Here is a 23,313-nt window from a genome sequence, read left to right as displayed (position 1 = left end):
GTCCTAGATTCCAGAAAGGTTTTCTTTCGAGGAAAGATTGTTGGACTAAGTTCCATAAAAATGGCACACCCCTGCTGAATTTAGATTTAAAAATGGATTTAAACTAGGCGTGGGGCATCCCTCAGCCTCCTTCAAGAGGGAGTCAAGGGGATGGCCAGCTAGGTGTTGTGCCTTTCTTCCATAAACAAGAGCCCAGCCTGGGACCCAACCCATTACTACACACACAACACCATGTAACAATAGTAGAGGGTGAGCTGAAGGAGGAGCGCACAGCGTATGGGAACTCCCAGCATAAAAATAGTCAGCTGGAGCAAGCCAACAGCGTAGATTCAGAGCCTGAGATTTTGTGGACCACACCTGTTTCAGAAAGTGGTCACCCTACTATGACAGTAAGGATTGGTAAAACTCCTTTTTAAGTGTTTGATCAATACCGGAGCAGACAAGACAATTTTAAGACAAGCAGAAGTTCTCCAGAGTTGGGAACTCCTTCCAGGACCATGTCTACATGGCACTGGAGGATTGACACAAGTTTCCTCACATGAAATTCCCTTGTGTGGGAAGACCCAGAAGGGACTACTGGACACTTTTATCCTTTGGTAGCTGATATTAGCACCAATTTATTGGATAGAGACTTGCTGGAATCTCTTGATGTGGTAATATCCTCACACGCCTCTGGAGGGCATCACACTCACTCCCATGATACTTCTAGATCCAACCAGCACCCCCCAATACTAACTGCCCCTGTCCGTAACAGAACGCCCTGCTTAGATTGGCTTTCTAACGAGCCTATATGGGTAAGCAGTGGCCTTTGCCTAGGGAGAAGCTAGAAATTTTAAAAGAGTTTGTCCAAGAGCAGTTGTCCTTGGGACACATTCATCATTCCCAGAACCCATGGAATACTCCTGTATTTGTGAATAAAAAGCGCTCGGGAAAATGGCGCCTCCTCCAAGATCTCCGTGAGGTTAATAAAACCATGCAGGTTTGGGGCTGCCCCCAAAGGGGTTTGCCTCTTGCTTCTGCAATTCCCACAGGAATTCCAATCATAGCTATCGATATACAGGATTTTTTCTCTATTCCCTTGCACCCACAAGATGGTAAACGTTTTGCATTCTCTGTTCCTCCTATTAATAATGCTAGCCCTGCCAATAGATTTCAGTGGGTGGTACTGCCCAAGGGCATGGCCAATAGTCCTACAATTTGTCAAGAGGCTGTTAAATCTGCCCTTTTTCCATATATTCATAAGGGCCTTAAGGTTTTTCATTATATGGATGATGTCTTAATATGGGGAGAATTAGATACAGATCTCTCTGTACTACGTGATTTTATCCCCACCTTACAAATAAGCAGCCTTAATGTAGCTCCTGAGAAGGTACAGCTAATTCCTCCAATATCGTTCTTAGGCTCAGAGATTTCTCTAGTACAGATTCATTCCTTAAAAGCTTGTGTTACTTTTCCTTCTAATCTCACTCTTGCTTCTTTACAAAGTTTCTTGGAAATTTAAATTGGCTTAGGCAGTATCTTTATCTCCCCACTAGTTGCCACCAACCACTGTTTCATCTGTTAAAAGGAAACAAACAGCCCTCCTCAAGGCATACGTTAACCACCGAAGCCTCCTTGGCACTGGAAAGGGTTAACCAAGCTCTCCAGGACATGCACCCCGTTGGGTTTTCCCCCTCCTCTCCCGTAAATCTTTTGATCTTTAACTCCTCCCCTACCATGGTGGGGGCTATATACCAGAGTCACGGTGTTCTTGAATGGCTTCATACGCCAGTAGGGGGAGCTCCAAGACTTCTTACTGAGATTGATACCTTGGCATCTATGATTCACCAAGGAAAAACAGATCAATTCAGGTCTTAGGAAGGGAACTAGATTCAATTATTCTTCCTCTTTCTCTCACAGATACAGAGTGGCTCATACAACACCATTCTCGTTTTGCCATAAGTTTAATGGGTTTTCCAGGACAATTAGATAATCATTTTCCTTCGAATAAATTGACAGCCTCTTTACCTCTTTTGTCTCTACTAGTACCTAAACTTTTCTCTCAAGATCCCATCCCCTCTGCTCCCACAATTTTTACTGATGGAGGCAAGAAGGGAGCTGCTGCCCTTATATATTATCCAGATAAACAATGTCCCATGTCTCTCTTTACTGAGCCTCCTGATAACTCCCCTCAGTATAAAGAGCTCTATGCTGTTCTCCTAGCCTTAAAAGCTGTACCAGAACCCTTCAACCTTCTTTCTGACAGTGTGCATACTGTTGACTTACTTCCATGGCTTGCTTGTTCTTATGTGAGAATTTATGACAACCCACTTTCTCCTCTCTTAACTCAAATTACCTCTATGATCTGTTCTCGAACTCAACCACTGTACATTCAACACCTTCATTCCCACAGCCCTCTTCCTGGTACCCTTTCCGAAGGGAATTCTGTAGCTGACCGCCTCGCCTCACAGGAAATCTCCTAGCCTCTGTTTCTAATCCTGCTGACTTTCATTCCTTAACCCATGTTAATCTTAAAGGTCTTCGAGCTCAATTTCCTGATATTCCTCTGGCACAGTAAAATGTATTCTTCCTGCATGCTCTTCATGTGCAGGTCTAATCAAGACATCTGCTTTCAAACTCTTGGGGTTAACCCCAGAGGCTTAAAAGCCAACACTCTTTGGCAAATCAATTTAAAGATTTTTGTTCCCTCTGGAACATTACTCATACCACAGGCATCATAATCCACAGAAACAAGACACTGCCAAGAGGGCCTATCAAACCCTTAAGGCTCAAATAAATAAATATAAAGGAGGAATGTACCCCTCCAATATCCAGCTAGCAAAAGCCTTAACTACGTTAAATCTCTTTAATATTTACAAAAATTCGAACCAACCTCCTATTATTCTTCATTGGCAAACACAATCCACCCTCCCAGCTATTAAGGTCAAATGGAAAGACCCATTTGATAAAATCCGGAAAGGGCCTGACCCCCTATTGACCATGGGGAGGGGTCTTTCATGCATGTTTCCACATGATTACTCAAAACCTGTCTGGCTTCTTGCCTGCCATGTCTGCCAATAGCGACAGGATGGCACTGCTATCCCTGAGGAACAAGAAGCACTGCAAGAGGTTGCAGGATGCACCCCAGGACATAGTGGGATATGAAAAATCTGGTTCACTGAACCCTCTCTTCCCACCCCTTCCCTGAATATCTTATGCTATGACTGGACAGTTGTGTTTTATATATACCTCAAAGCAGAAGTACACTAGAGTTTGCAGTGAGTACCCCCCTAACACTTCCTCTCCACTATTCCAAGCTTTGGGTCCATGACTGCTCAACAATTTGTTTGGCTTTGTATGTTAACTCTCTTTTCAGCCACCAGGTTCCAGATGTCATCAGGGTGCCGGCCAGGCTTCCCTGGACTGAAGACCCCACCAATATGTCCTGGAGCTCTGCTTCCCCAGAGACCCACCCTACTAGGGAAAGAGAGAGGCAGACTGGGAGTATGGACCGACCAGTCAACGCCCATGTTCAGCAGGGAAGCAATTACAGAAGTCAGACCTTCCACCTTCTGCAACCCACAATGACCCTGGGTCCATGCTCCCAGAGGGATAGAGAATAGGAAAGCTATCGGGGGTGGGTGGGGTGGGGGTGGGATGTGGAGATTGGGTGGTGGGAATTGTGTGGAGTTGTACCCCTCCTACCCTATGGATTTGTTAATTTATCCTTTCTTAAATAAAATAATAATAATAATATAAAGTTCCCCCATATGTAAATTAACAACATTCATATATTTTTCTACACTTAAGTGGTGTATCTCGTTTTGCCACTATAAGCCTGCCTTTGTCACCCAACAATTTAAAGACTTTATAACATCACCCATGCCACAGACATCCCTTAAAACCCCTAAAGACAAACAGTTGTTGAGAAGGCCTGCCAAACACCTAGGCCCAATTAAGTAAAGAAAAAATGGGGATACTTCCCCCCAATATTCAGTTGGCTAAGGCACCAAGTACATTAAACCTATTTAAAAACTATAAACATTCGAGCCAGATGCCATGATAACCATGGGAAGCAGATTTGTTTGTGTTTCCTTCACAGGATACCCAGAAAACCATCTGGACCCTTGCACACTCTGACATCGCCCACTAGATGGTACTACAGCACCCCCCTGAAATCCATTCTTCTTCTAGTGTTTGCCGGCTAGGAAGGATTGTCAGTTTCCCCAATGAATGGGTACTCAGGGGATGCACCACAGGAAGGTCGATCCAATGCAACCCCCTGAAATCCATGATATGACCAGACACAATCTGAAGAACCTGATTCACAAACTCCAAGGACAGAACTTTCTTACTGCCTTTCTCTCGCCCATCGCTGTCTGCCCTTCTGGCTTCTGCTTCACCTGTCACATTTTGGTGGTTCCAGCTCACTCTCTACAGAGAAGCAAAGTCCCAGTGGCTGTCCTCCCCCATAGAGATAGACATGTGGCATTTCTTCCCCTGGTCGTTGGCATTGGACTGACGCTTCTATCGGACTCGCTGGTACACCTTTGGACACTCCCTTTACACTGCTGGTCTTCTCAAGGACTGACTGTAGCAGTCCATGGACTTTGCAGCCAGCTGTCTCAGGACTCTGCAATGCCAGATCACCTCTCTCGCCCCTCGGCCTATCAGGCCCCCACTCCTCCACCCATCAGGCAGCCCCTCTCCAACTACCAGGCCTCTCTTCAGTCTCACGCTATCCGTTGATACTCTTACTTTTCATTCCCTGTCTTATTCCAGTTCTTTTTGAAAACGCCTACACGATATCATTCAGGTTTCTGCCCAACAGCTTTCTGTTCACCTCTACACTACTATTCCTCTGTCAGAGATGGAGTCTTTTACAGACACTGACCCATTTAACTATGTCCATTAGGTAAATAATAATAGAGAGATGTTAGGAAATTTTGAGGATGTAGTTGAGCTTGGCAGGGCTTGAACTTGAGGAGTATGTCAATCCTGTTAATCTCTCTCTACTGAGAGGTTGAGCAAGGAGGACAGCAGTAACCCCAAAAGTGTGCCTCATCCTATCAGACTCCCTGCCTCACAAAGTGCCCCGCATTCGTGATATTATAGCCATTAGACAAAAAGAAAGGTGGAGATGTTGGGCATTACGCCAGCTCCCCTGCATTGCTTGATACTATGGCCTATTTACATACTCATTGTCTTGCCTGAAAGATCCCCACCCATGCCTGCAGGGTACATTGATCCCCCAGTTTTCTACCTTCCCAGAGTGCCTTGTTTTCTCCACCCCCTTTCCTAGCTAATCCCGTTCCTGACTTGACACTTTGTTTTTACCCTATAAAGCCTGCTGCTGTTCCTGGTTTCGCTCTCTTTCTCTTCTGCGTCCCCACCTGGAGAAGACCTGGAGAAGGGCTGGCGTGCATAGTGGGAGGCAGACATTTTACTAGCTCCACATGGCCTAAACCCATTGTGCTCACACCTGGGGCGTCCGCATCAATAAAGAATTGTATTACCACACCACCATGAGTTCCGCATCTTTCTCTCCAGTGGAGCTAGTCAGGCACCTGTGAAGTGACCCCCCTGCAGGTGGGGAGCCGAGTGCTCGAACCAGGATCCTTACATGGGTCCTTGCGCTTCCTGTCATGTGTGCTTAGCGGACTGCACTACCGCCTGACCCCATAAATAAATATTTTAAATAAACAGTCATAATATAAGACCGTTAGGAGTAACCCTTAACCATTAAATAATTTTATATTGGTCCTCCATAGGACGAATGCTATTAAGGAAGCAAAACTAAAGGGGCCACTGACCTAGCAACAATGTGGGCTTTTGTTAAACTTAAATTATTTTCTATCTTCTCCTATAACAAATTTCCCAACAAATTATTTTTACTTACTTATTACTGACAAATATAGAAGAAGATAAAGAAAGAACCAAACATCATTTTGGTACATGTGCTGCCAGGGATGAACTTGGGACCTCATGCTTTAGAGTCAAATTCTTTATACACTTCACCACCTTGAAGACTATAAACAAATTCTTACAATATTAGTATCGTTAAAAAACTTTCTATTGTCAATGTGGGTTTACATATAATCTCTCTGGTTTCACTTACTACTTTCCTTTACTGCTCATGCCACTTTGATCCCGCTGGTTACCTTGTTATTAGAACATGCCAAACACATTCTCCATCAGTATCTTCATATTTACTTTTCCTATGATATAGTTTTTAACCTAGATATATGCATGAGTAACTATTTACCTTCCTTAAGGTCTAAGTTTTGGGAGTTTTGGAAGTTGAGCGGTAGTGCAGCAGGTTCAGAGTAAGTGGGCATAAGGATCCCAGTTGGAGCCCCCAGCTCCCCACCTTCAGGGGAGTCACTACACAAGTGGTGAAGCAGGTCTGCAGGTGTCTTTCTCTCCCCCTCTGTCTTCTGCTTCTCTCTCCATTTCTCTCTGTCAGATACAACAACAAAAATAATAACTACAACAATAAAACAAGGGCAACAAAAGGGAATCAGTAAATTAAAAAAGATATCTACATTTTAAAGAATCTTAAGAAAACTTCACTGACTACTTATAAGATAATAACTCCACAAGTCTAGCGCTCATGGTCCTTAATATGCTTTATCTTCTTCATAGTGTTAGTTGCCATCTAACATATTAAATATTAACATAATTATTATTTCCTTTGAGCATAGATTTTACACCTTATGAGTGCAGAGTCTGTTTTGCTCACTGCCTTATCCTGAACACTTGCACTAAAGGCACTTGATAATTAATTGACTAATTTACTATTCATTTAATCTCTACTTGAGCATATTTACTTCATATTCAAATAGAAACACCAAGTGAAATAGCTACACAGCAATCATGATAACCAAAGATAGTTGAAAGTATTCTGTTTCATGATTTTGTGATTGATAATTTTATGCCTATACTCTAAAATATCTGAGTTTTATCCTGAGAAATTAAACTTACCTAAGGATTTTGGATAGCCTTAAGTTCTAACCTTTCATACTTTTATTTTAATCAAAAACAATTTTACAAGTTATCTTTAGAAATACACAGAATGGGAGTGGGTGGCCGGTGGTGCACCAACTGAGCACCTATGTTAAAATGTGCAAGGATCAGAGTTCAAACTCCCAACTCCCACCTGCAGGGTGACAGAGCTTCACTACAGTGAAGCAGTGCTACAGGTGCTTTCTCTCTCTGTCTCTCTCTCTCTCTCCCCCCCTCTCCCTTTACCTCCTCAATCTCTCTCTCTGACCCATCAATAAATAAATAAACTAATATAAAAATATCCTCAACAAAAAAAGAAATACACAGATGGAATTGGGAGATGGTTCTATGGGTAAGATGCTTTACAATGTATGAGGTATTAAGTTCAACCCATGGTACCACACAGTAGTAGGAACACCATCGGTGGTAAGTAGACTGTTGTTTTTGTATTTGTACACTACTTCCTTGATTTCTTTCTCTAATAGGTGGTAAGTAGACTGTTGTTATTGTATCTGTACACTACTTCCTTGATTTCTGTCTACACACACACACACACACACATACACGATAAAAACTGAATTAGGGAGGCAGTTCAGCAGCAGGACTCACTCATTAGAAGCTGGCTTTAACCAAACACCACTTAAAGAAAAAGAAATGCACAGATATTAGTAGGATTATTAAATTTCTCTAGAACAAAGGGCTGTTTTCTCTGGTGATGTACAGTGATTCTACTCCATAATTTTAGCAACTATCAAGAACTTCAGTAGGTTTCAGTTGTATAATACATTTAATTTTAACCATGATTACTATTCATCATATATGTCAAACATTCAACTGAATATATTCCTCATAATATACTTTTCTTTCTAGGTTATGGTGCTGCAGGGGATTAAACCTGGGACTTTGAAGTCTCAGACATGAGACTTCACATAACCATTGTATTATCTCCTTTGTCCTCACATAACACTAACATATTTTCTAGGGATAAATAATTAACTGAAAACTGGGAGAAATTCTCATTGATAAGTGCAACCATCTTTGAAAGAATCGCAGTAAAAAGTTACAAATTGGGCATCTGGTGGTAGTGCACCGGGTTAAGCTCAGGTGGCACAAAGCACAAGGACCAGCATAAGGATCCCAGTTTGAGGACCCAGCTCCCCAACAGCAGGGGAGTCACTTCACAAGCAGTGAAGCAAGTCAGCAGGTGTCTATCTTTCTCTCGCCCTCTCTGTCTTCCATCTCCTCTCTCAATTTCTGTCTGTCCTATCCAACAATGACAACATCAATAACAACAACAACAATAATAACTACAACAATAAAATAACTTGGCAACAAAAAGGAATAAATATTTTTTTAATTTTTTAAAAATATAATAAAATTTTAAAAAGTTACAAACCCCTGATGTTTTGAGAGTCCAAAACATTAAATGGAGAAAGGAGAGTCTAGGGCAGTGTAGATAGTAAAATAGTTATGTAGAAGACTCTCATGGGACTCGGTGGTGGCACACCTGGTTGATCACACATGTTACATGCGCAAGGTTCTGGGTTCAAGTCTGGGTTCTGGCCCCACCTGCAGGGGGGAAAGCTTTACAAGTGGTGAAGCAGGGATGCAGATGTCTCTCTGTTGTCCTCCCTATCACACCCTTCTCTCTCAATTTCTGGATGTTTCTATCTAATAAATAAAGATAATAAAATTTAACAACAAAGAAAAAGAGAGGGCTGGGGAGAAAGCATAATGGTTCTGCAAAAGCCTTTCAAGCCTAAGGCTCTGAGGTCCTAGGTTCAATCGCCAGCACCACCATAATCCAGAACTGAACAGTGTTCTGGTTTCTTCCTCCTCTCCGTAACTACTCTTTCTAATTAAAATAAAATAAACAAAACATATTTTTTTAAAAAAGAAAGAAAGCAAAAGAGAAAGAAGAAGCAAGGACAGTAAAGGAAAACATAAAGTGAAACTTTGACCAACGCAAAGGACTTTGAGAAAAGAGGGAAGGAAAGGGATAGAGGGCGACTAGGAGGCCTTATAGGAAGATGGGAGAAAAGGACCTGCGATGGGAACTGTGTCTTGCAGACATCTCGACACCTATCATGGAGAGATGAGAGATTGTAACTATGTGTCAACAACTGTATTATAAAAATTAGCCTCCCACCAAAGTGGGAGAAAAATGTAAAATTTTAATTAAATTAGATAATTTATTATGAAATGTAGTATTTCTAGAAGAGGTGGATTTTATTAATTTTACCTATTTTTTCTAGAGTACTCAGATCTGGCTTACTGTGGTGCTGGGGATTGAAGCTGGGACCTCTGTTGCCTCAGGCATGAAAAGTCTGTTGTATTAACTGAAGTACTTTCTCTCACAGAATGGATTTTTTAAAATACTCAAAAAAGTTCAAGCCCCTGGCTCCCCACCTGCAAGGGAGTCACTTCACAAGCGATGAAGCAGGTCTGCAGGTGTCTTTCTCTCCCTGTCTCTGTCTTCCCCTCCTCTCTCCATTTCTCTCTGTCCTATCTAACAATAAAGACATCAATAACAACAACAATAACTTCAAGAATAATGAAAAACAACAAGGGCAGCAAAAGGGAAAATAAATAAATATAATTTTTTAATACTCAAAAAACCTCACAAAGTACATATTTGAAAAATGGATTTTAACTGGTTGTGATTTAAATAAAACAGTTTAAATATGTTCTTACCAAAAAACTAATAAATAAAAAATAAAAATGTTCTTACCCATTAAGGAATAATAATAATGCAGCTTAGGCATGTAAAACTTTATAACCGAGATATAGACTTTAAAATTGACAAATATTTTTCTATACAGCAGTCTAGTGGAGAAGGAATAAAAATGAAAAAAATTAATTTTTCCAATAAAAAATTGTGAAACTGATTAATAAACATGCCTCAAAAATTATATACTCATACTATGGATGAGCTGCCATAAGTAAGTAGGAATATTATTTGTTATTCCAGTTTGAGTCAAAAAGAACTTCCTTTTACCTTCACAACTCAATGTATTTTTATATGTATAACAAGTAACAGTCCAAGAGTAATTTGTTCTTCAAGAACCCAGTTAGTGGCTTTGGTTAAATCAGACTCAGCCTCATCATCTATAAAATGAATGAGTTTGTGTAGGATTTTTAACATACTTTCCAAATTTAATATTTTGTGCTTTTAAAGTGTTTTTCTTTCAGTTACACTTTGTGTATTATTGAAAATCAGTAAAAAATATTTCTAACGTTAATGCACATTACCTTAACAGCTCACTTACAGTTTTATCTAGTTTTAAATCTAGATACTAAAGCATATTTATGATTTTCTACAATGAAATACCCCAGTTTGTGCTAAAATATGATAAGCACTGCTTATCTACTCTAGGTAAATAAAAGCTGAGGACAATTTACTGGAGAACAAGAAAGACTCCTAAAGACTAGAAGGTCACATCATATGTGCTGAACCACTAGCAAAACATCTATGATTTTCCAAAGCTGCCATTTTTTCTTCCTTGACAAAGATTCCATCTGTCACTGAGCCATTTGTAACCTCCAAGTCAGAAGATCAATGATTTTCAACAGTTCTGCAAGCCTGCTTTCACCTTCACATTACCTCTGTAATATATCTAAAGCAGATTCAAACTATGTCTGAGGCCCATGCTTTATTCACTTGATAGGTTTCGAATCCCTCTTCTAATATACTACTTTTACTCATGCTGACTTACAAAAATTTCAGAGTATACATTTCCTGTAATTCTTTGCACTGCTTACCTGCTTTATAAAAGACATATTAATAAAATATGAAGGGATCATATAGGGCCAGTAAAATGATCACCAAATAGAGTGATTGCTCTGCCATGCATGCTTGCAACCTAAGGTTTAAGCCTGGATCCCACAATATTAGAAGTTTCAGTGATCCCCACTCCTTACCCCCAGCTTTATCTTTGTCTATTTTCATTTGCCGAGTGTGCCACCACCCAGTACCCTAAGGAAAATTAAAAAGGGAGCCAGGTGGTGGCACACCTAGTTGAGTACACATGTTACAGTGTGCAAGGACCTAGGTTCAAACCCTGGTCCCCACCTGCAGGGTGAAAGCTTTGAAAGTGATTAAGCAGTGCTGCAGGTGTCTCTCTGTCTCCTCTATCTCCTAACTCTTGATTTCTGGCTGTCTCTATCCAATAAATTAAAATATAAATATTTTTTTAAAAGAAGCATTAAAAACTCCTTCAGTTTATTTTAAATTAAAGGCAGTAAAATCAACAAGGGCAACAAAAGGGGGGGAAATAGCCTCCACGAGCAGTGGATTTGTAGTGTAGGCACTGAGCCCCAGCAATAACCCTGGAGAAAAAAAACAGTAAAATTGTGGTCCTTAATATTTTTTAAAATGAAGAGGATTAAGTGAACATATTACAGTATGCAAAGTCCCAGGTTCAAATGCTTTGTGAAAAGCATCACAACTAGTGAAGCTAGCTCCCTCCCTATCTTCCCCATCTCCTCTTGATTTCTTTCTGTTTCTATCTAATAAATAAATAAATTCATAAAAAATATTTTAAATGAAAATAATCACATTTAAAATATTATGTTTATATGAATATAATTACAAAATGAAAGTAATGCATGAGAATATGTATGTATGATAGCATTAAGGTGAGTACAAAAAATTTTAGCCAAGATCATTGGCCTAAAGTAGAAGAAATAATCACTGCACTCATTAAAATACATCTAAAAACATATTATATAAAGGAAAGACACCATCTATGAAGTTTCACCTGGGTGCTGTCCATGGTGCTCTCATGGGATGCTGCTGCTCAGTCTAGTTCTTCACTTTAGTATTTAGAAGTTCACCTGCACCTTTCTCTCCCCTTCACTACTACTGCTCCTTCCAGAGATCCCTGGAATTGATTATTTTCAAGTCAACAAGATTTTCAAAGATATAAATTACATTTCTGAATGTTATTTTATATTTTTAACTAATTATCCAGTTCTCCCAATCTATTAAACCAGTTATAAATCATCAGTCTTCACTTCAGCTTTCATAATTTTGTTGCTATTCATTCCTCCCCTATTTCTTTGCATATGCTCTTTAAAAACATATTTTTTCTCTCAAATTTGAGAGATTTGAGCAGTTAGCTGAAGTATATATATTCTAGTTTCTATCTCTGCCAACAAATTACTGTTCTCTTCTTCAGACTAGTACTTTTTTTTTCTAAAATAAAAATTGTCATTTGTAAAAAGATACTGGTTTCAGGAGTAAATACCTTGGTGCAGTTACCTTTGGAGGTTAATTTCTACTACAGAAAGGACTTATATTATCACTTAAAATTATATTGCTATTCTCACTTTTCTTTAATTCAACAAATAAATTCAATAAAGTAGCAGGATACAAAATCAATACACAAAAATCTGTGGCATCTCTATACACAAGTGATGAGTCAGAGGAAAGTGTACTAAAGGACTCAATCACATTTAAAATTGTACCCCAAAAGATAAAATACCCCTTTAGGTTCATGATTAGTCAACAACTTGCTTGGCTTTATATGTTAACTCTCTTTTCAGCCACCAGGTCAGATGCTACCATGATGCCAACCAGACTTCCTTGGACAGACAACCCCACCAATGTGTCCTGGAGCTCCGATTCCCCAGAACCCTGCCCCACTAGGGAAAGAGAGAGGCAGGCTGGGAGTATGGATAGACCTGTCAAAGCCCATGTTCAGCAGGGAAGCAATTACAGAAACCAGACCCTCCACCTTCTGTACCACATGATGACCCCGGGTCCATACTCCCAGAGTACTGTCATACTGCCAGAGGGTTAAAGACTAGGAAAGCTATGAGGGGATGGGATGGGATACGGTTTTGTCAGTGTTTCCTATATATATATATATATATATATATATAATACCTTGGACTGAATCTTACAAAGGAGCTAAAGGATTTTTACAGTGAAAACTATGGAACAATATTAAAAGAAATAGAGAATGATACTAAGAAATGGAAAAGTAGGGGGACCAGGTGGTGGCACACCTGTTACTATGTGCAAGGCCCAGTTTCAAGACCCCGGTTGCCAACTGCCAGGGGAAAGCCTTGCGATTGTTGAAGCGGTGTTGCAGGTGTCTCTGTCTCTCTCCCTCCTTATCCCCCTTCCCTCTTGATTTTCTGGCTGTCTCTATGCAACAAGTAAAGATAAAAAAGTTTTTAAAGGGAGTCGGGCGGTAGTGCAACGGGTTAAGCGCAGGTGGCGCAAAGCGAAGGACCGGCTTAAGGATCCGGGTTCCAGCCCCCAGCTCCCCACCTGCAGGGGAGTCGCTTCACAGGCGGTGAAGCAGGTCTGCAGGTGTCTGTCTTTCTCTGCCCCTCTCTGTCTTCCTCTCCTCTCTCCATTTCTCTCTGTCCTATCCAAGAAGGACGGCATCAATAACAACAACAAGAACTACAACAAGAAAACAACAAGGGCAACAAAAGGGAATACATAAATAAATAAATAATAAAAAAATAAAATAAAATAAAAGTTTTTAAAAAAACAGAAAGGTGGGGAGTCGGGCGGCAGCGCAGTGGGTTAAGCGCATGTGGCCCAAAGCACAAGGACTGGGCTAAGGATCCCAGTTCGATCCCCGGCTCCCCACCTGCAGGGGAGTCGCTTCACAGACGGTGAAGCAGGTCTGCAGGTGTCTGTCTTCCTCTCCCCCTCTCTGTCTTCCCCCTCCTCTCTCCATTTCTCTCTGTCCTGTCCAACAATGACGACATTAATAACTACAATAAAAACAACAAGGGCAACAAAAGGGAATAAATAAATTAATAAATTATTTAAAAAAAAAACAGAAAGGCACTACTTGTTTCTGCTTTGGAAGAATAAATATTATTAAAATGTATGAAGTCCTGGGTTCAATTTTTGGCTCCATATAAGAGTACCAAAATCCAAAGAAACAGTGGAGTATCATGGATGACAGAAATGTGCTTTCAAGTCTCTTCCTTTCCATCTCCCTCACTCTTACTCTATGCCTCTGTCTCACATTCTCATAAAATAAAATTAAATAATGGCCTTGGGCAGTGGTTCAGTGGTGAAGCATATGCTGATACCCTGAGTTCAATCTCTACTACCACATTCAAAAAAAAATGAAAAATGAAAAAAGGAGGGAAGAAAATGATATATAAAGACATAGATATCTTTAATATATTTTGTGGTTAAAGGAGTTCTATGACTGAAAAATAATTTTTGTGCTGAAACATGGAGAGAAAGTAAGTTACAGAGAGAGAACTAGACTTACTTTGACTTTGAAATTTGGGGTTAAGTAATTCAATTTCAGTAGGAAATTGCAAGACATTAAAGACGTTAGCAAGATAATTGAATTATTCTGTGGCAACACGTTAAAAAAAAAAAGCTAACAACTGAGTTAAAAATGTAACTGCTGTATTATTCTGGATGGTTTAAATTTCTGCCAATGCCAATATTGCTTCCATCTAAACTAAAAGGAATGTTAACTGGGCGTCGTGATTCAGGTCAACAACAACAAGAAAATGTTAGTAACTTTAGTACTGTCTCATATATCACTTTCCAGTCCCTTCTCCTTACCCTCCTCTTCCCTGGGAAACCAGTATTCTCAAACTGACCTAACTGTATATAATCACATTTTGCAATGATGCACTTGTCTTGTTCCATGAAGATCTCTGGTTACATTTCCACATCAGTTCTAGTCTGCTATGAAATCTTTCATTTTCAGTTGTCACTTTTCAGATCTATTAATTGCCAAATTAAGGAATTCATACAATGTAAGTTACCAAATTCCTTGGAAATAATTAACTTAAAAAGATTAATTTAAAATTACAAAAGTATTTACTTCTATATACACTTTCTGTATATTTACCCTGACAGATTATCATCATACTAAGATATACATTGCTGCAGAAAGGATTGTTAACTGAGGCACTGCTGGTGGGTACAAGGTATCAGAATAGACTAAAAAGTAGCTTCAATAGCCCTCTTTGCCACATCTACTATGAGAATGAAGGCCATTCTCAGCAACTAAACTGTCAATATTCTGGAGAATGTCAACATCTCTCTAAAGGGGTGCATGGTCATCCTGAAGGGCTCCAGAGGCACCCTGCAGAGGTACTTCAACCACATCAAAGTAGAGCTCAGTCTCCTTGAAAAGAAGCAGCTCCAAACTGACAAACAGTGGGGAAATCAAAAGGAACTGGCTACTATCTGCAGTCAAGTACAGAATATGATCAAGGGTGTTAGGCTGAGCTGCCACTATAAAATGAGGTCTGTGTGTACTCACTTCCCTATCAATGTTGTATTTAGGAAAATGGGTCTCTTGCTGAAATCAGAAATTTCTTGGGCAAAAAATACATACACAGGGTTCAGTATCTCATACCCAGAAAGATGAATTAATGCTTAAAGGAAATGACATCTAATTTGTATCAAATTCAGCTGGATTGATTGAGTAAGCTACAATTGTTAAAAACAAACATATCCAGAAATTTGTGGATGGTATTTATGTTTCTGAAAAAGGAACAGTTCAGCAGGCTGATGAATAATCTCTAAATTGTCCAGCCACAGGAGCAGCAAAATAATGAGATAAATCATCAGACCTATTTGTGCTATCTTAAAAGATGTAATAAAAGCCATTATTGGTTTGGAACTTTTTCTTTAAAAAAATAGCTTTAAGAATAAATGATACATGACCTATGCCTTTTCTAGATTATAAGAACTTTATAATTTAATGAGGAAAACACAATCAAACACAGCTCATTTTGTGAGGTAGTTAGGGAATCAATAACAGTGCTCTGAAGTTATACACAGTTTTTGTTTGCTTGGCTTTTTTCTTTCTTTTTTTCTTTTTTTGCCTACAGTTGTTGGGTCTCTGTACTGGCATTAGGAATCTACCACTCCTGGTCACTGTTCTTTCCTTCCCTTCCATTTCTTTTCTTTTTTTCATTTTTCCCCCCCATTTTGTTTGATATGATAGGACAGAGAGAACATGAAAGGGGAAGGGAAGATAGGGGAAAAGAAAGATACCGGCAGACCTGAATCCTTGGGCATAGTAGTGTGTTCTCTTATTCAGGTGCCTTACCCCCCATTTTTTTTTCCATTTTAAACATTTATAACAGAAGTTCCTGGTGATCACTCCAGTTTTATTTTAACAAAATTGATTTAGTTTTTTGTTTTTTCCTTCCCTTCCACTCCCTATTTTTACTGGATAAGATGGAGAGAAACTGAGAGAGGAAGGGGAGAGAGAGAGGAAGAGAGAAGAGAGGAGCCAGGGCTCAAACTGGGTCTTTGCCGCCCATCTTTGAGCATAGTACTATGTGTGCTTAACCCAGTGTGCTACCACCCCACCCTCTTTGCTTGCTTTTTACTAGGGCACTACTGAGCTATGGTTTATGGTGGTGCTGGGGAATGAACATGGGACCTTTAGTGCCTCAAGCATGAAAGCCTTTTCCTATACACAAGCCTTTATTAATAAAAAAAAATGTCAGGTACATACATACGTTAAATTTAATTACTATTTTACTGAAAGGCATAGAAAGTTCAAAGTTTGGCTAAGGATAGATTATCTCCAAATATAGTACTTAAGAAATTTACAAGTTATGTACATAAAAGCTTTAAAACTAGGAAATTTCAAATTGTTATCTTAACATGTGCTCACTAAAATGAAATCATTGTACTCAATGTTAACATGTCACTGACTACTACATTCCCATTATTTTCTGATTATATTTGATGTAGGAATGACTTACTTATAGCTACCCCCAGATCAATTCGTTTCAACTCCAATCATTACAATGCTTGGATTTGGCTCACTTTGAAATTTTCTGGCCTTTACTTGGTTGAAATGAACCATTTTTTAATTTTTTATCTATTTTTTTATTTCTTTATTAGGGGATTAATGTTTTACATTTGACAGTAAATACAATAGTTTGTACATAACATTTCTCAGTTCCACCTAACAATACAATCCCCCCAGGTCCTCTGTCATTCTTTTAGACCTGTACTCTCCCCCCACCCACCCCAGAATCTTTTACTTTGGTGCAATACACCAACTCCAGTTCAGGTTCTACTTCTGTTTTCTCTTATGATCTTGTCTTTCAACTTCTGCCTGAGAATGAGATCATCCCATAGTCAACCTTCTGTTTCTGACTTATTTCACTATTTTTGTTCTTTTCTCATTTAATTAGATACAAGCACAAGGTAGGGGAGATAGTACATGGTTATGCAAAAGACTTTTATTCCTGAGGCTCCAATTTCCAGGGTTCAATCTTCAGCATCACCATTAGCTAGAACTGAGCAGTGCTCTCATACTTCATTATCATCATCATCATCATCATCATCATCATCATCATCATCAAAATAATTACAGTCCTAAATGTAAGTGGTAGTAATTCGGTATGAGGTAATTATACCAGATGTATAATATATAATTATACCCAAATATATAATATAATAATAAATAATATATATATTTATAATTATATATAATTATAATTATATAATTATTATATATTATATATATTATATATAATATATTATATATATTATATATAATTATATATTTATAATTATATATAATTATACCCAAATTATATATTCATTTCTTTTATATTAGAATTAAAATCCATGTTATCATTTTATTAGAGAAATAATGATTTAAAAGACAGATGTTCTCATGAATACAATTTCTTATCTCCCCTTAATAGGTGTGTCTGCACCCCACTCCCAACACCAAATTAAATCCTCTAACATCTTGCATGAGGTCTCCAAAACAATCAAAACTCCCACTTGCCTCCCCCCAGATTTTTTTCATTATTTTTATTTATTTATTGGATAGAGACAGCCAGAAATCGAGAGAAAAGGGGAGGCAGAGAGGGAGAGAGACACCTGCTGCACTACTTCACCACTCGTGAAGCTTTCCCTCTGCAGGTGGGGACAAGGGGCTTGAACCTAGGTCCTCGTGCATTGTAACATGTGCACTCAACCAGGTGTGCCACCACCCAGCCCCTCCCCCAGATTTTTAACATCTTGTAGCAAATTCTGTCTTTCCTCACAGAGAACACATCCATACGGTTGGGTCCAGAGGCTGTCTGCTGGAAAAGTAAATATGATAAAGAGACAACTTCAGACATTCAGAGGTTTTCTGGAAGAGTTGCTTTGATAATTTAAGTGTAATGTTAAGTGTGTAAGTTTTCTTTTTCTTTTTATTTATTTATTCATTCATTCATTCATTCATTCATTTATTCATTCATTCATTCTTGCCACTAGGGTTATTGCTTGGGTTCAGTGCAGGCATCATGAAACCACCGCTCCTGGTGGCCATTTTTCTTTTATTTTTTTTAATATATTTTTTAATTATAAATTGAGAGGGGAGGGGAAGACAGATAGTGAGAGAGAAAGATAGACACCTGAAGACCTACTACACCACTCATGAAGCATCCCCTCTACAGGCAGGGAGCCAGAAATTAAACCCAGACCCTTGCACATAGCTTAACCAGGTAAATCACTGCCTAGCCCCCCAATGTGTAAGTTTTCAAGAATTTCCCTTCCATATGATTGACACTGAAAATATAAAGCAACTGTAGTAAAAAAAAAAAAAAGATTCATAGAATTGTTTAGTAGAGCAATGAATAGACAAAATATCATGAGTTCTATGGCAAAAACTGAGTCTTTCTTGAAAAAAGAAAATCAGAGAAGATAATCAAAAGTATGTGATACATAACTCATACAATAAATGGAATTATGTGAAAATAGTTATATATGCCATACCTTACATAACAATGGAACTATACATACTGATAATTTGTTTTTAAAAGTATTCACAAATGGAGTAGACATATCTGTGTTTGCCTTTCTGATTTCTATGAATGCTAAATTAAGGAACCATTCCATAAAATAAGACATTTTTTATTGATATTTCAATGAAAATACTTTCTCCCCCACAGTTTTTCCTTTGTGTATTTATAGAAAAAGAGTAAGTCAAACATCATAATCCCATAAATCACCCGTTTCTCATCTCTAGAGCAGACTATACTACTTGTATTTTATCTATTCCTTGTTTAACAGTTCCATAACAATATTATGGCAGAATTGCACAATGCTTTTGTATAACTTATAAGAAAAAGAGAATGAACACTAACACTAACCAAACTATATTTCAAGGCACTTTAATTCAGAACATATTATTTAACTATTTTAAATACTAGACAATTACCATTATTGCAAGGAAACACAAAATCAAATTATGGAACTAGATTGTCATTTATGTCTCATGCTTACTTATATACTTACTTCTAGGCTTTACTAAAGTTATTATTTTCTTTTTATGTAAACTTTACATAATTTGCATAAAAATAATTAAACCAAACATGCTTACCAGTGCAAACTATCACTTGTTTAAAGAATTTTACTGAATCTCTGCAACATGGTGTCATTTACATTTGTAGAAATGCATTAGAACACTATACTTGGTTTTTTTGTGGTTCCATTAATGTTGAAACAGTGAAAGCTGGAGCCTGGTGTGGTACATCCACTAAAATATACATGTTACCATGTACAAGAAGCTGGGTTCAAACCCTAGGTCCCACCCGCAGGATAGATTTATGAGCTGGGAGTCAGGTGGTAGCGCAGCAGGTTAAGCACACATGGCGCAAAGCTCAAGGACTGGCATAAGGAAAGATTTATAAGTGGTAGAGCGTTTCTATAGCTTGAGTAGTGACACCAAGCCCCAGTGATAACCCTGGTGGCAAAAAAAAAAAGGAAAACCCAGTGACATTTGGACTAGGTGCAGTATATTGCACCAAAGGAAAGGACACTGGGGAAGGGAAGGGAAGGGAAGGGAAAGGAAGGGAAGGGAAGGGAAGGGAAGGGAAGGGAAGGGAAGGGAAGGGAAGGGAAGGGAAGGGAAGGGAAGGGAAGGGAAGGGAAGGGAAGGGAAGGGAAGGGAAGGGAAGGGAAGGGAAGGGAAGGGAAGGGAAGGGAAGGGAAGGGAAGGGAAGGGAAGGGAAGGGAAGGGAAGGGAAGGGAAGGGAAGAAATGGAGGGAGTGGAGAGAGCATATGGATGTTGATGCATGATGGTGGAAAAGGACCTAAATTGAGGGTGAGACTATTTTGCAGATAACTATCACAATGAGATGAGAAACTGTAGAGGCCAGTAGTGGATTCAAGCTCCTGGTCCCTACCTGTAGGGGGAAATCTTTGTGAGTGGTTAAGCAGTGCTGCAAATGTCTCTCTACTCCTCCTCTTCCTACTTCTTTTTATTTATTTATTTATTTTTTTGCTTCCAGGGTTATCACTGGGGCTGGGTCCCTGCACTACAAATCCACTGCTCCTAGAAGTCATTTTCCCCTCATTTTTTGTTGCCCTTGTTGTTATTATTATTGTTATTGCAGTTGTTGTTGTTGGATAGGACAGAGAGAAATTGAGAGAGGACGGGAAAAGAGAGAAGAGATCCAACCTCTGTGGAGGGCAGTCTAGAAAAATCTCACAAGGCTAGACATGGACCTTCCATATGATACAATAATTCCTCTCCTAGGGATATACCCCAAGGACTCCATAACACCCAAGCAAAAAGATTTGTTCATAGCAGCACAATTCATAATAGCTAAAACTCGAGGTGCGAACAACATAGGAATGGCTGAGAAGTTGTTACACACACACACAAATATATATATATATATACACACACATACACACACACAATGGAATACTACGCAGCTATTAAGAACAATGAACTGGCCCATCTTAGATGGAGCTGGAAGGAATTATGTTAAGCCATCTAAGTTAGAAAGACAAAGACGGCACAAGGACCAGCATAAGGATCCTGGTTCGAGCCCCCAGCTCCCCACCTGAAAGGGAGTCGGTTCACAGGCAGTGAGGCAGGTCTGCAGGTGTCTGTCTTTCTCTCCCACTCTCTGTCACCCCTACTCGCTTGATTTCTCTCTGTCCTATCCAATGACAGCAGCAACAGCAACAACAATAATAACTACAACAATGATAAAAACAACAGGAGCAACAAAAGGGAAAAAAATGGTCTCCAGGAACGGTGGATTCGTGTTGCAGGCACCAAGCCCTGGCAATAACCTTGGAGGCAAAATAAATAAATAAATAAAAATAAAAATAACAAAAAGAAAGACAAAGACAAGTATGGGATGATTCCGCTCATAAACAGAAGTTGAGACAAAGAACAGAAAGGGAAACTCAAAGCAGGATTTGACTGAATTTGGGTACCAAAGTTGAGGGCAACGGTGAAAGATTGGCATCACTGGGGTGAAGGGATGGGATGAGACACAATCTTTTGGTGGTGGGAATGGTATTTATGTACACTCCTATTAACTTGTACTCATATAAATAACTAGTTAATATGAGAAGGGAAAAATTGATTGAATGTCCCAAAATTTTTAATGCAAAGACCATAGGCCAAGTCTTTGAAATCCTAACTCTCTTAATAGCTTAGACCAGGGAGAACAGAAGCAACCAGTGGCACAGCTATATACAAACTATGTCAAAGGACATAAATTATGGTGATGTTGTGTATGATACAGCAAATCCTAACAAAGGGATTTTCAAAGTAAACCCAATTGCCAAATAATATGATTACAGCAATAACTAACTATTACCTTCTTAAACCCTAAGACAGCAGGAACCTCCTGCTTCCTATAAAGAGCCCAAATTTCCCCCTGTCCTGGAATATCCAGGGTGGGGCTCACTTTCCTGCATGCTTCTCTCAATTCTTACCAACTGATATTGCATCCACTGATCCCAGCCTAATCAACGTAATGAGTACCAACTTGGCATGCTTCACTTCAGACTGTGTCCAGAGACATCAGGTGTGGAATGAACCTTTCAGCCTCAATACTCGGGTGAGACCTTTTCCTTTCATAGGATTCTCTAATTTCATTCCAGGTGGTTCACTTCCTTACAAAGTCCCAAAACCTAGATATAGACCAGGTCCCAAGAGATAGGTAGGGCATATGTTCATGTGTATCCATAAATTAGGGCAAAATATATACCTGAAAGCAAAAGTGCATTATAGTCTGCAGTGAGTCAGTATATGCAGCAAGTAAGTAGAAAGACCTAAAAAGACACCATGAAGCTCCTAATGAAATAGTATCTACTTAGACTTAGACACCATTCTCTACCATTGTTGATCCAATTTGAGGGCAAGGCTTTCTCAACATCTATTGAAATAATCGTGTGGTTTTTGGTTTTGCTTTTATTGATGTGGTGAATGACATTCTGACTTTTGTATGTTGAACCAGTGTTGTATTCCTGGGATAAATCTCACTTGGCCATGATGAACAATCTTTTTGATATACTGCTGTATCTGGTTGGCCAGGATCTTGTTCAATATTTTGGCATCTATGTTCATTGGAGATATTGGTCTGTAGTTTTCCTTTTTTGTTGTGTCCCTATGTGCTTTGGTATCATGGTGATGCTGGCTTCATAGAAGGTGGAAAGAGTGTTCCTGCTTCTTCGATCTTGTGGAAGAGCTTTAGATGTATAGGTATTAACTGTTTCTTGAAGGTTTTGTAGAATTCGTTTGTAAAGCCATCTGGTCCATGATGTGCAGATCCAGTCACAGCCACCATGTTGTCCCCTCAGGGTATTGCCAGTTCCCACAAGAGTTGAAACGATATTCTCTCGGAGTGCCTTGTTACACCATGTTGTCCCCTCAGGGTAATGCCAATTCCCATGAGAGTTGAAATGATATTCCCGGAGTGCCTTTCCCAACCAACCCTGTCCCAACTTCCACTTCTGGTTTTTATCCTATAAAGCCTGCTGCTGTTATGGGTCCAGTCTCTTTTGGCCCGCTCTTCACCCTGGCACGGAAGGGTTGTTGTGCATAGCGGGAGGCGGCCATTTTTGCTAGCTCCACGTTGTCTGAACTGCTGCACTCTCACCCAAGTCTGAGGTGCCCGTGCGAATAAAGATTTTTGTTCCCGCTCTGCTCCGGATCTCCTCTCTCTCCTCCTCGCAGCATGACACAGGACTTCTGTTGTTGGGGAGATTCTTAATAACTGTTTCGATTTCTTTGTCTTTGATTGGTGCATTTAGGTTTTATAGTTCTTCTTGGTTCAGTTGTGGAAGGGTATATGTTCCTAGGAATTCTTCCATTTCTTCCATATTCTCTAGCTTGATGGCGTATAGTTCTTTGTAAAAGTTTTGCATGGTATTTTGGATTTCTGTGGTGTCGTTGTGATCTCTTCTCTATTGTTTACAATTCAATTTATTTGAGCCTTTTTTTTTTTTATTAGTGAGTCTGGCTAGGGGGTTTCAATATTGTTTAATTTTTCAAAGAACCAACATTTGACTTCATTGGTCATTTGTATGGCCCTCTTATTTTTTA

General features: G+C 39.3%; 1 protein-coding gene across 25 annotated transcripts in view; it reads right to left on the bottom strand.

Moving 5' to 3' along the window:
- BAZ2B (bromodomain adjacent to zinc finger domain 2B) overlaps positions 1-23,313 on the bottom strand; it is a 368,528-nt gene that overhangs the window by 185,925 nt on the left and 159,290 nt on the right. Inside the window, exon 1 of one of the 25 annotated variants that reach the window (XM_060177839.1) lies at positions 6,350-6,369. The exons of the other annotated variants lie outside the window; for them this stretch is intronic. The gene's annotated coding sequence lies outside the window, so the exon portion shown is untranslated. Of the gene's footprint in view, positions 1-6,349; positions 6,370-23,313 lie in introns of those variants that run through there. 25 annotated transcript variants of the gene reach the window in all.

This window comes from Erinaceus europaeus, chromosome 18 (genome assembly GCF_950295315.1).
Source record: "Erinaceus europaeus chromosome 18, mEriEur2.1, whole genome shotgun sequence".
Classification (NCBI taxonomy): Eukaryota; Metazoa; Chordata; class Mammalia; order Eulipotyphla; family Erinaceidae; genus Erinaceus; species Erinaceus europaeus.
The sequence above is the reverse complement of the archived record's forward strand: the minus strand, read 5'-3'. Positions and strand labels throughout refer to the sequence as shown.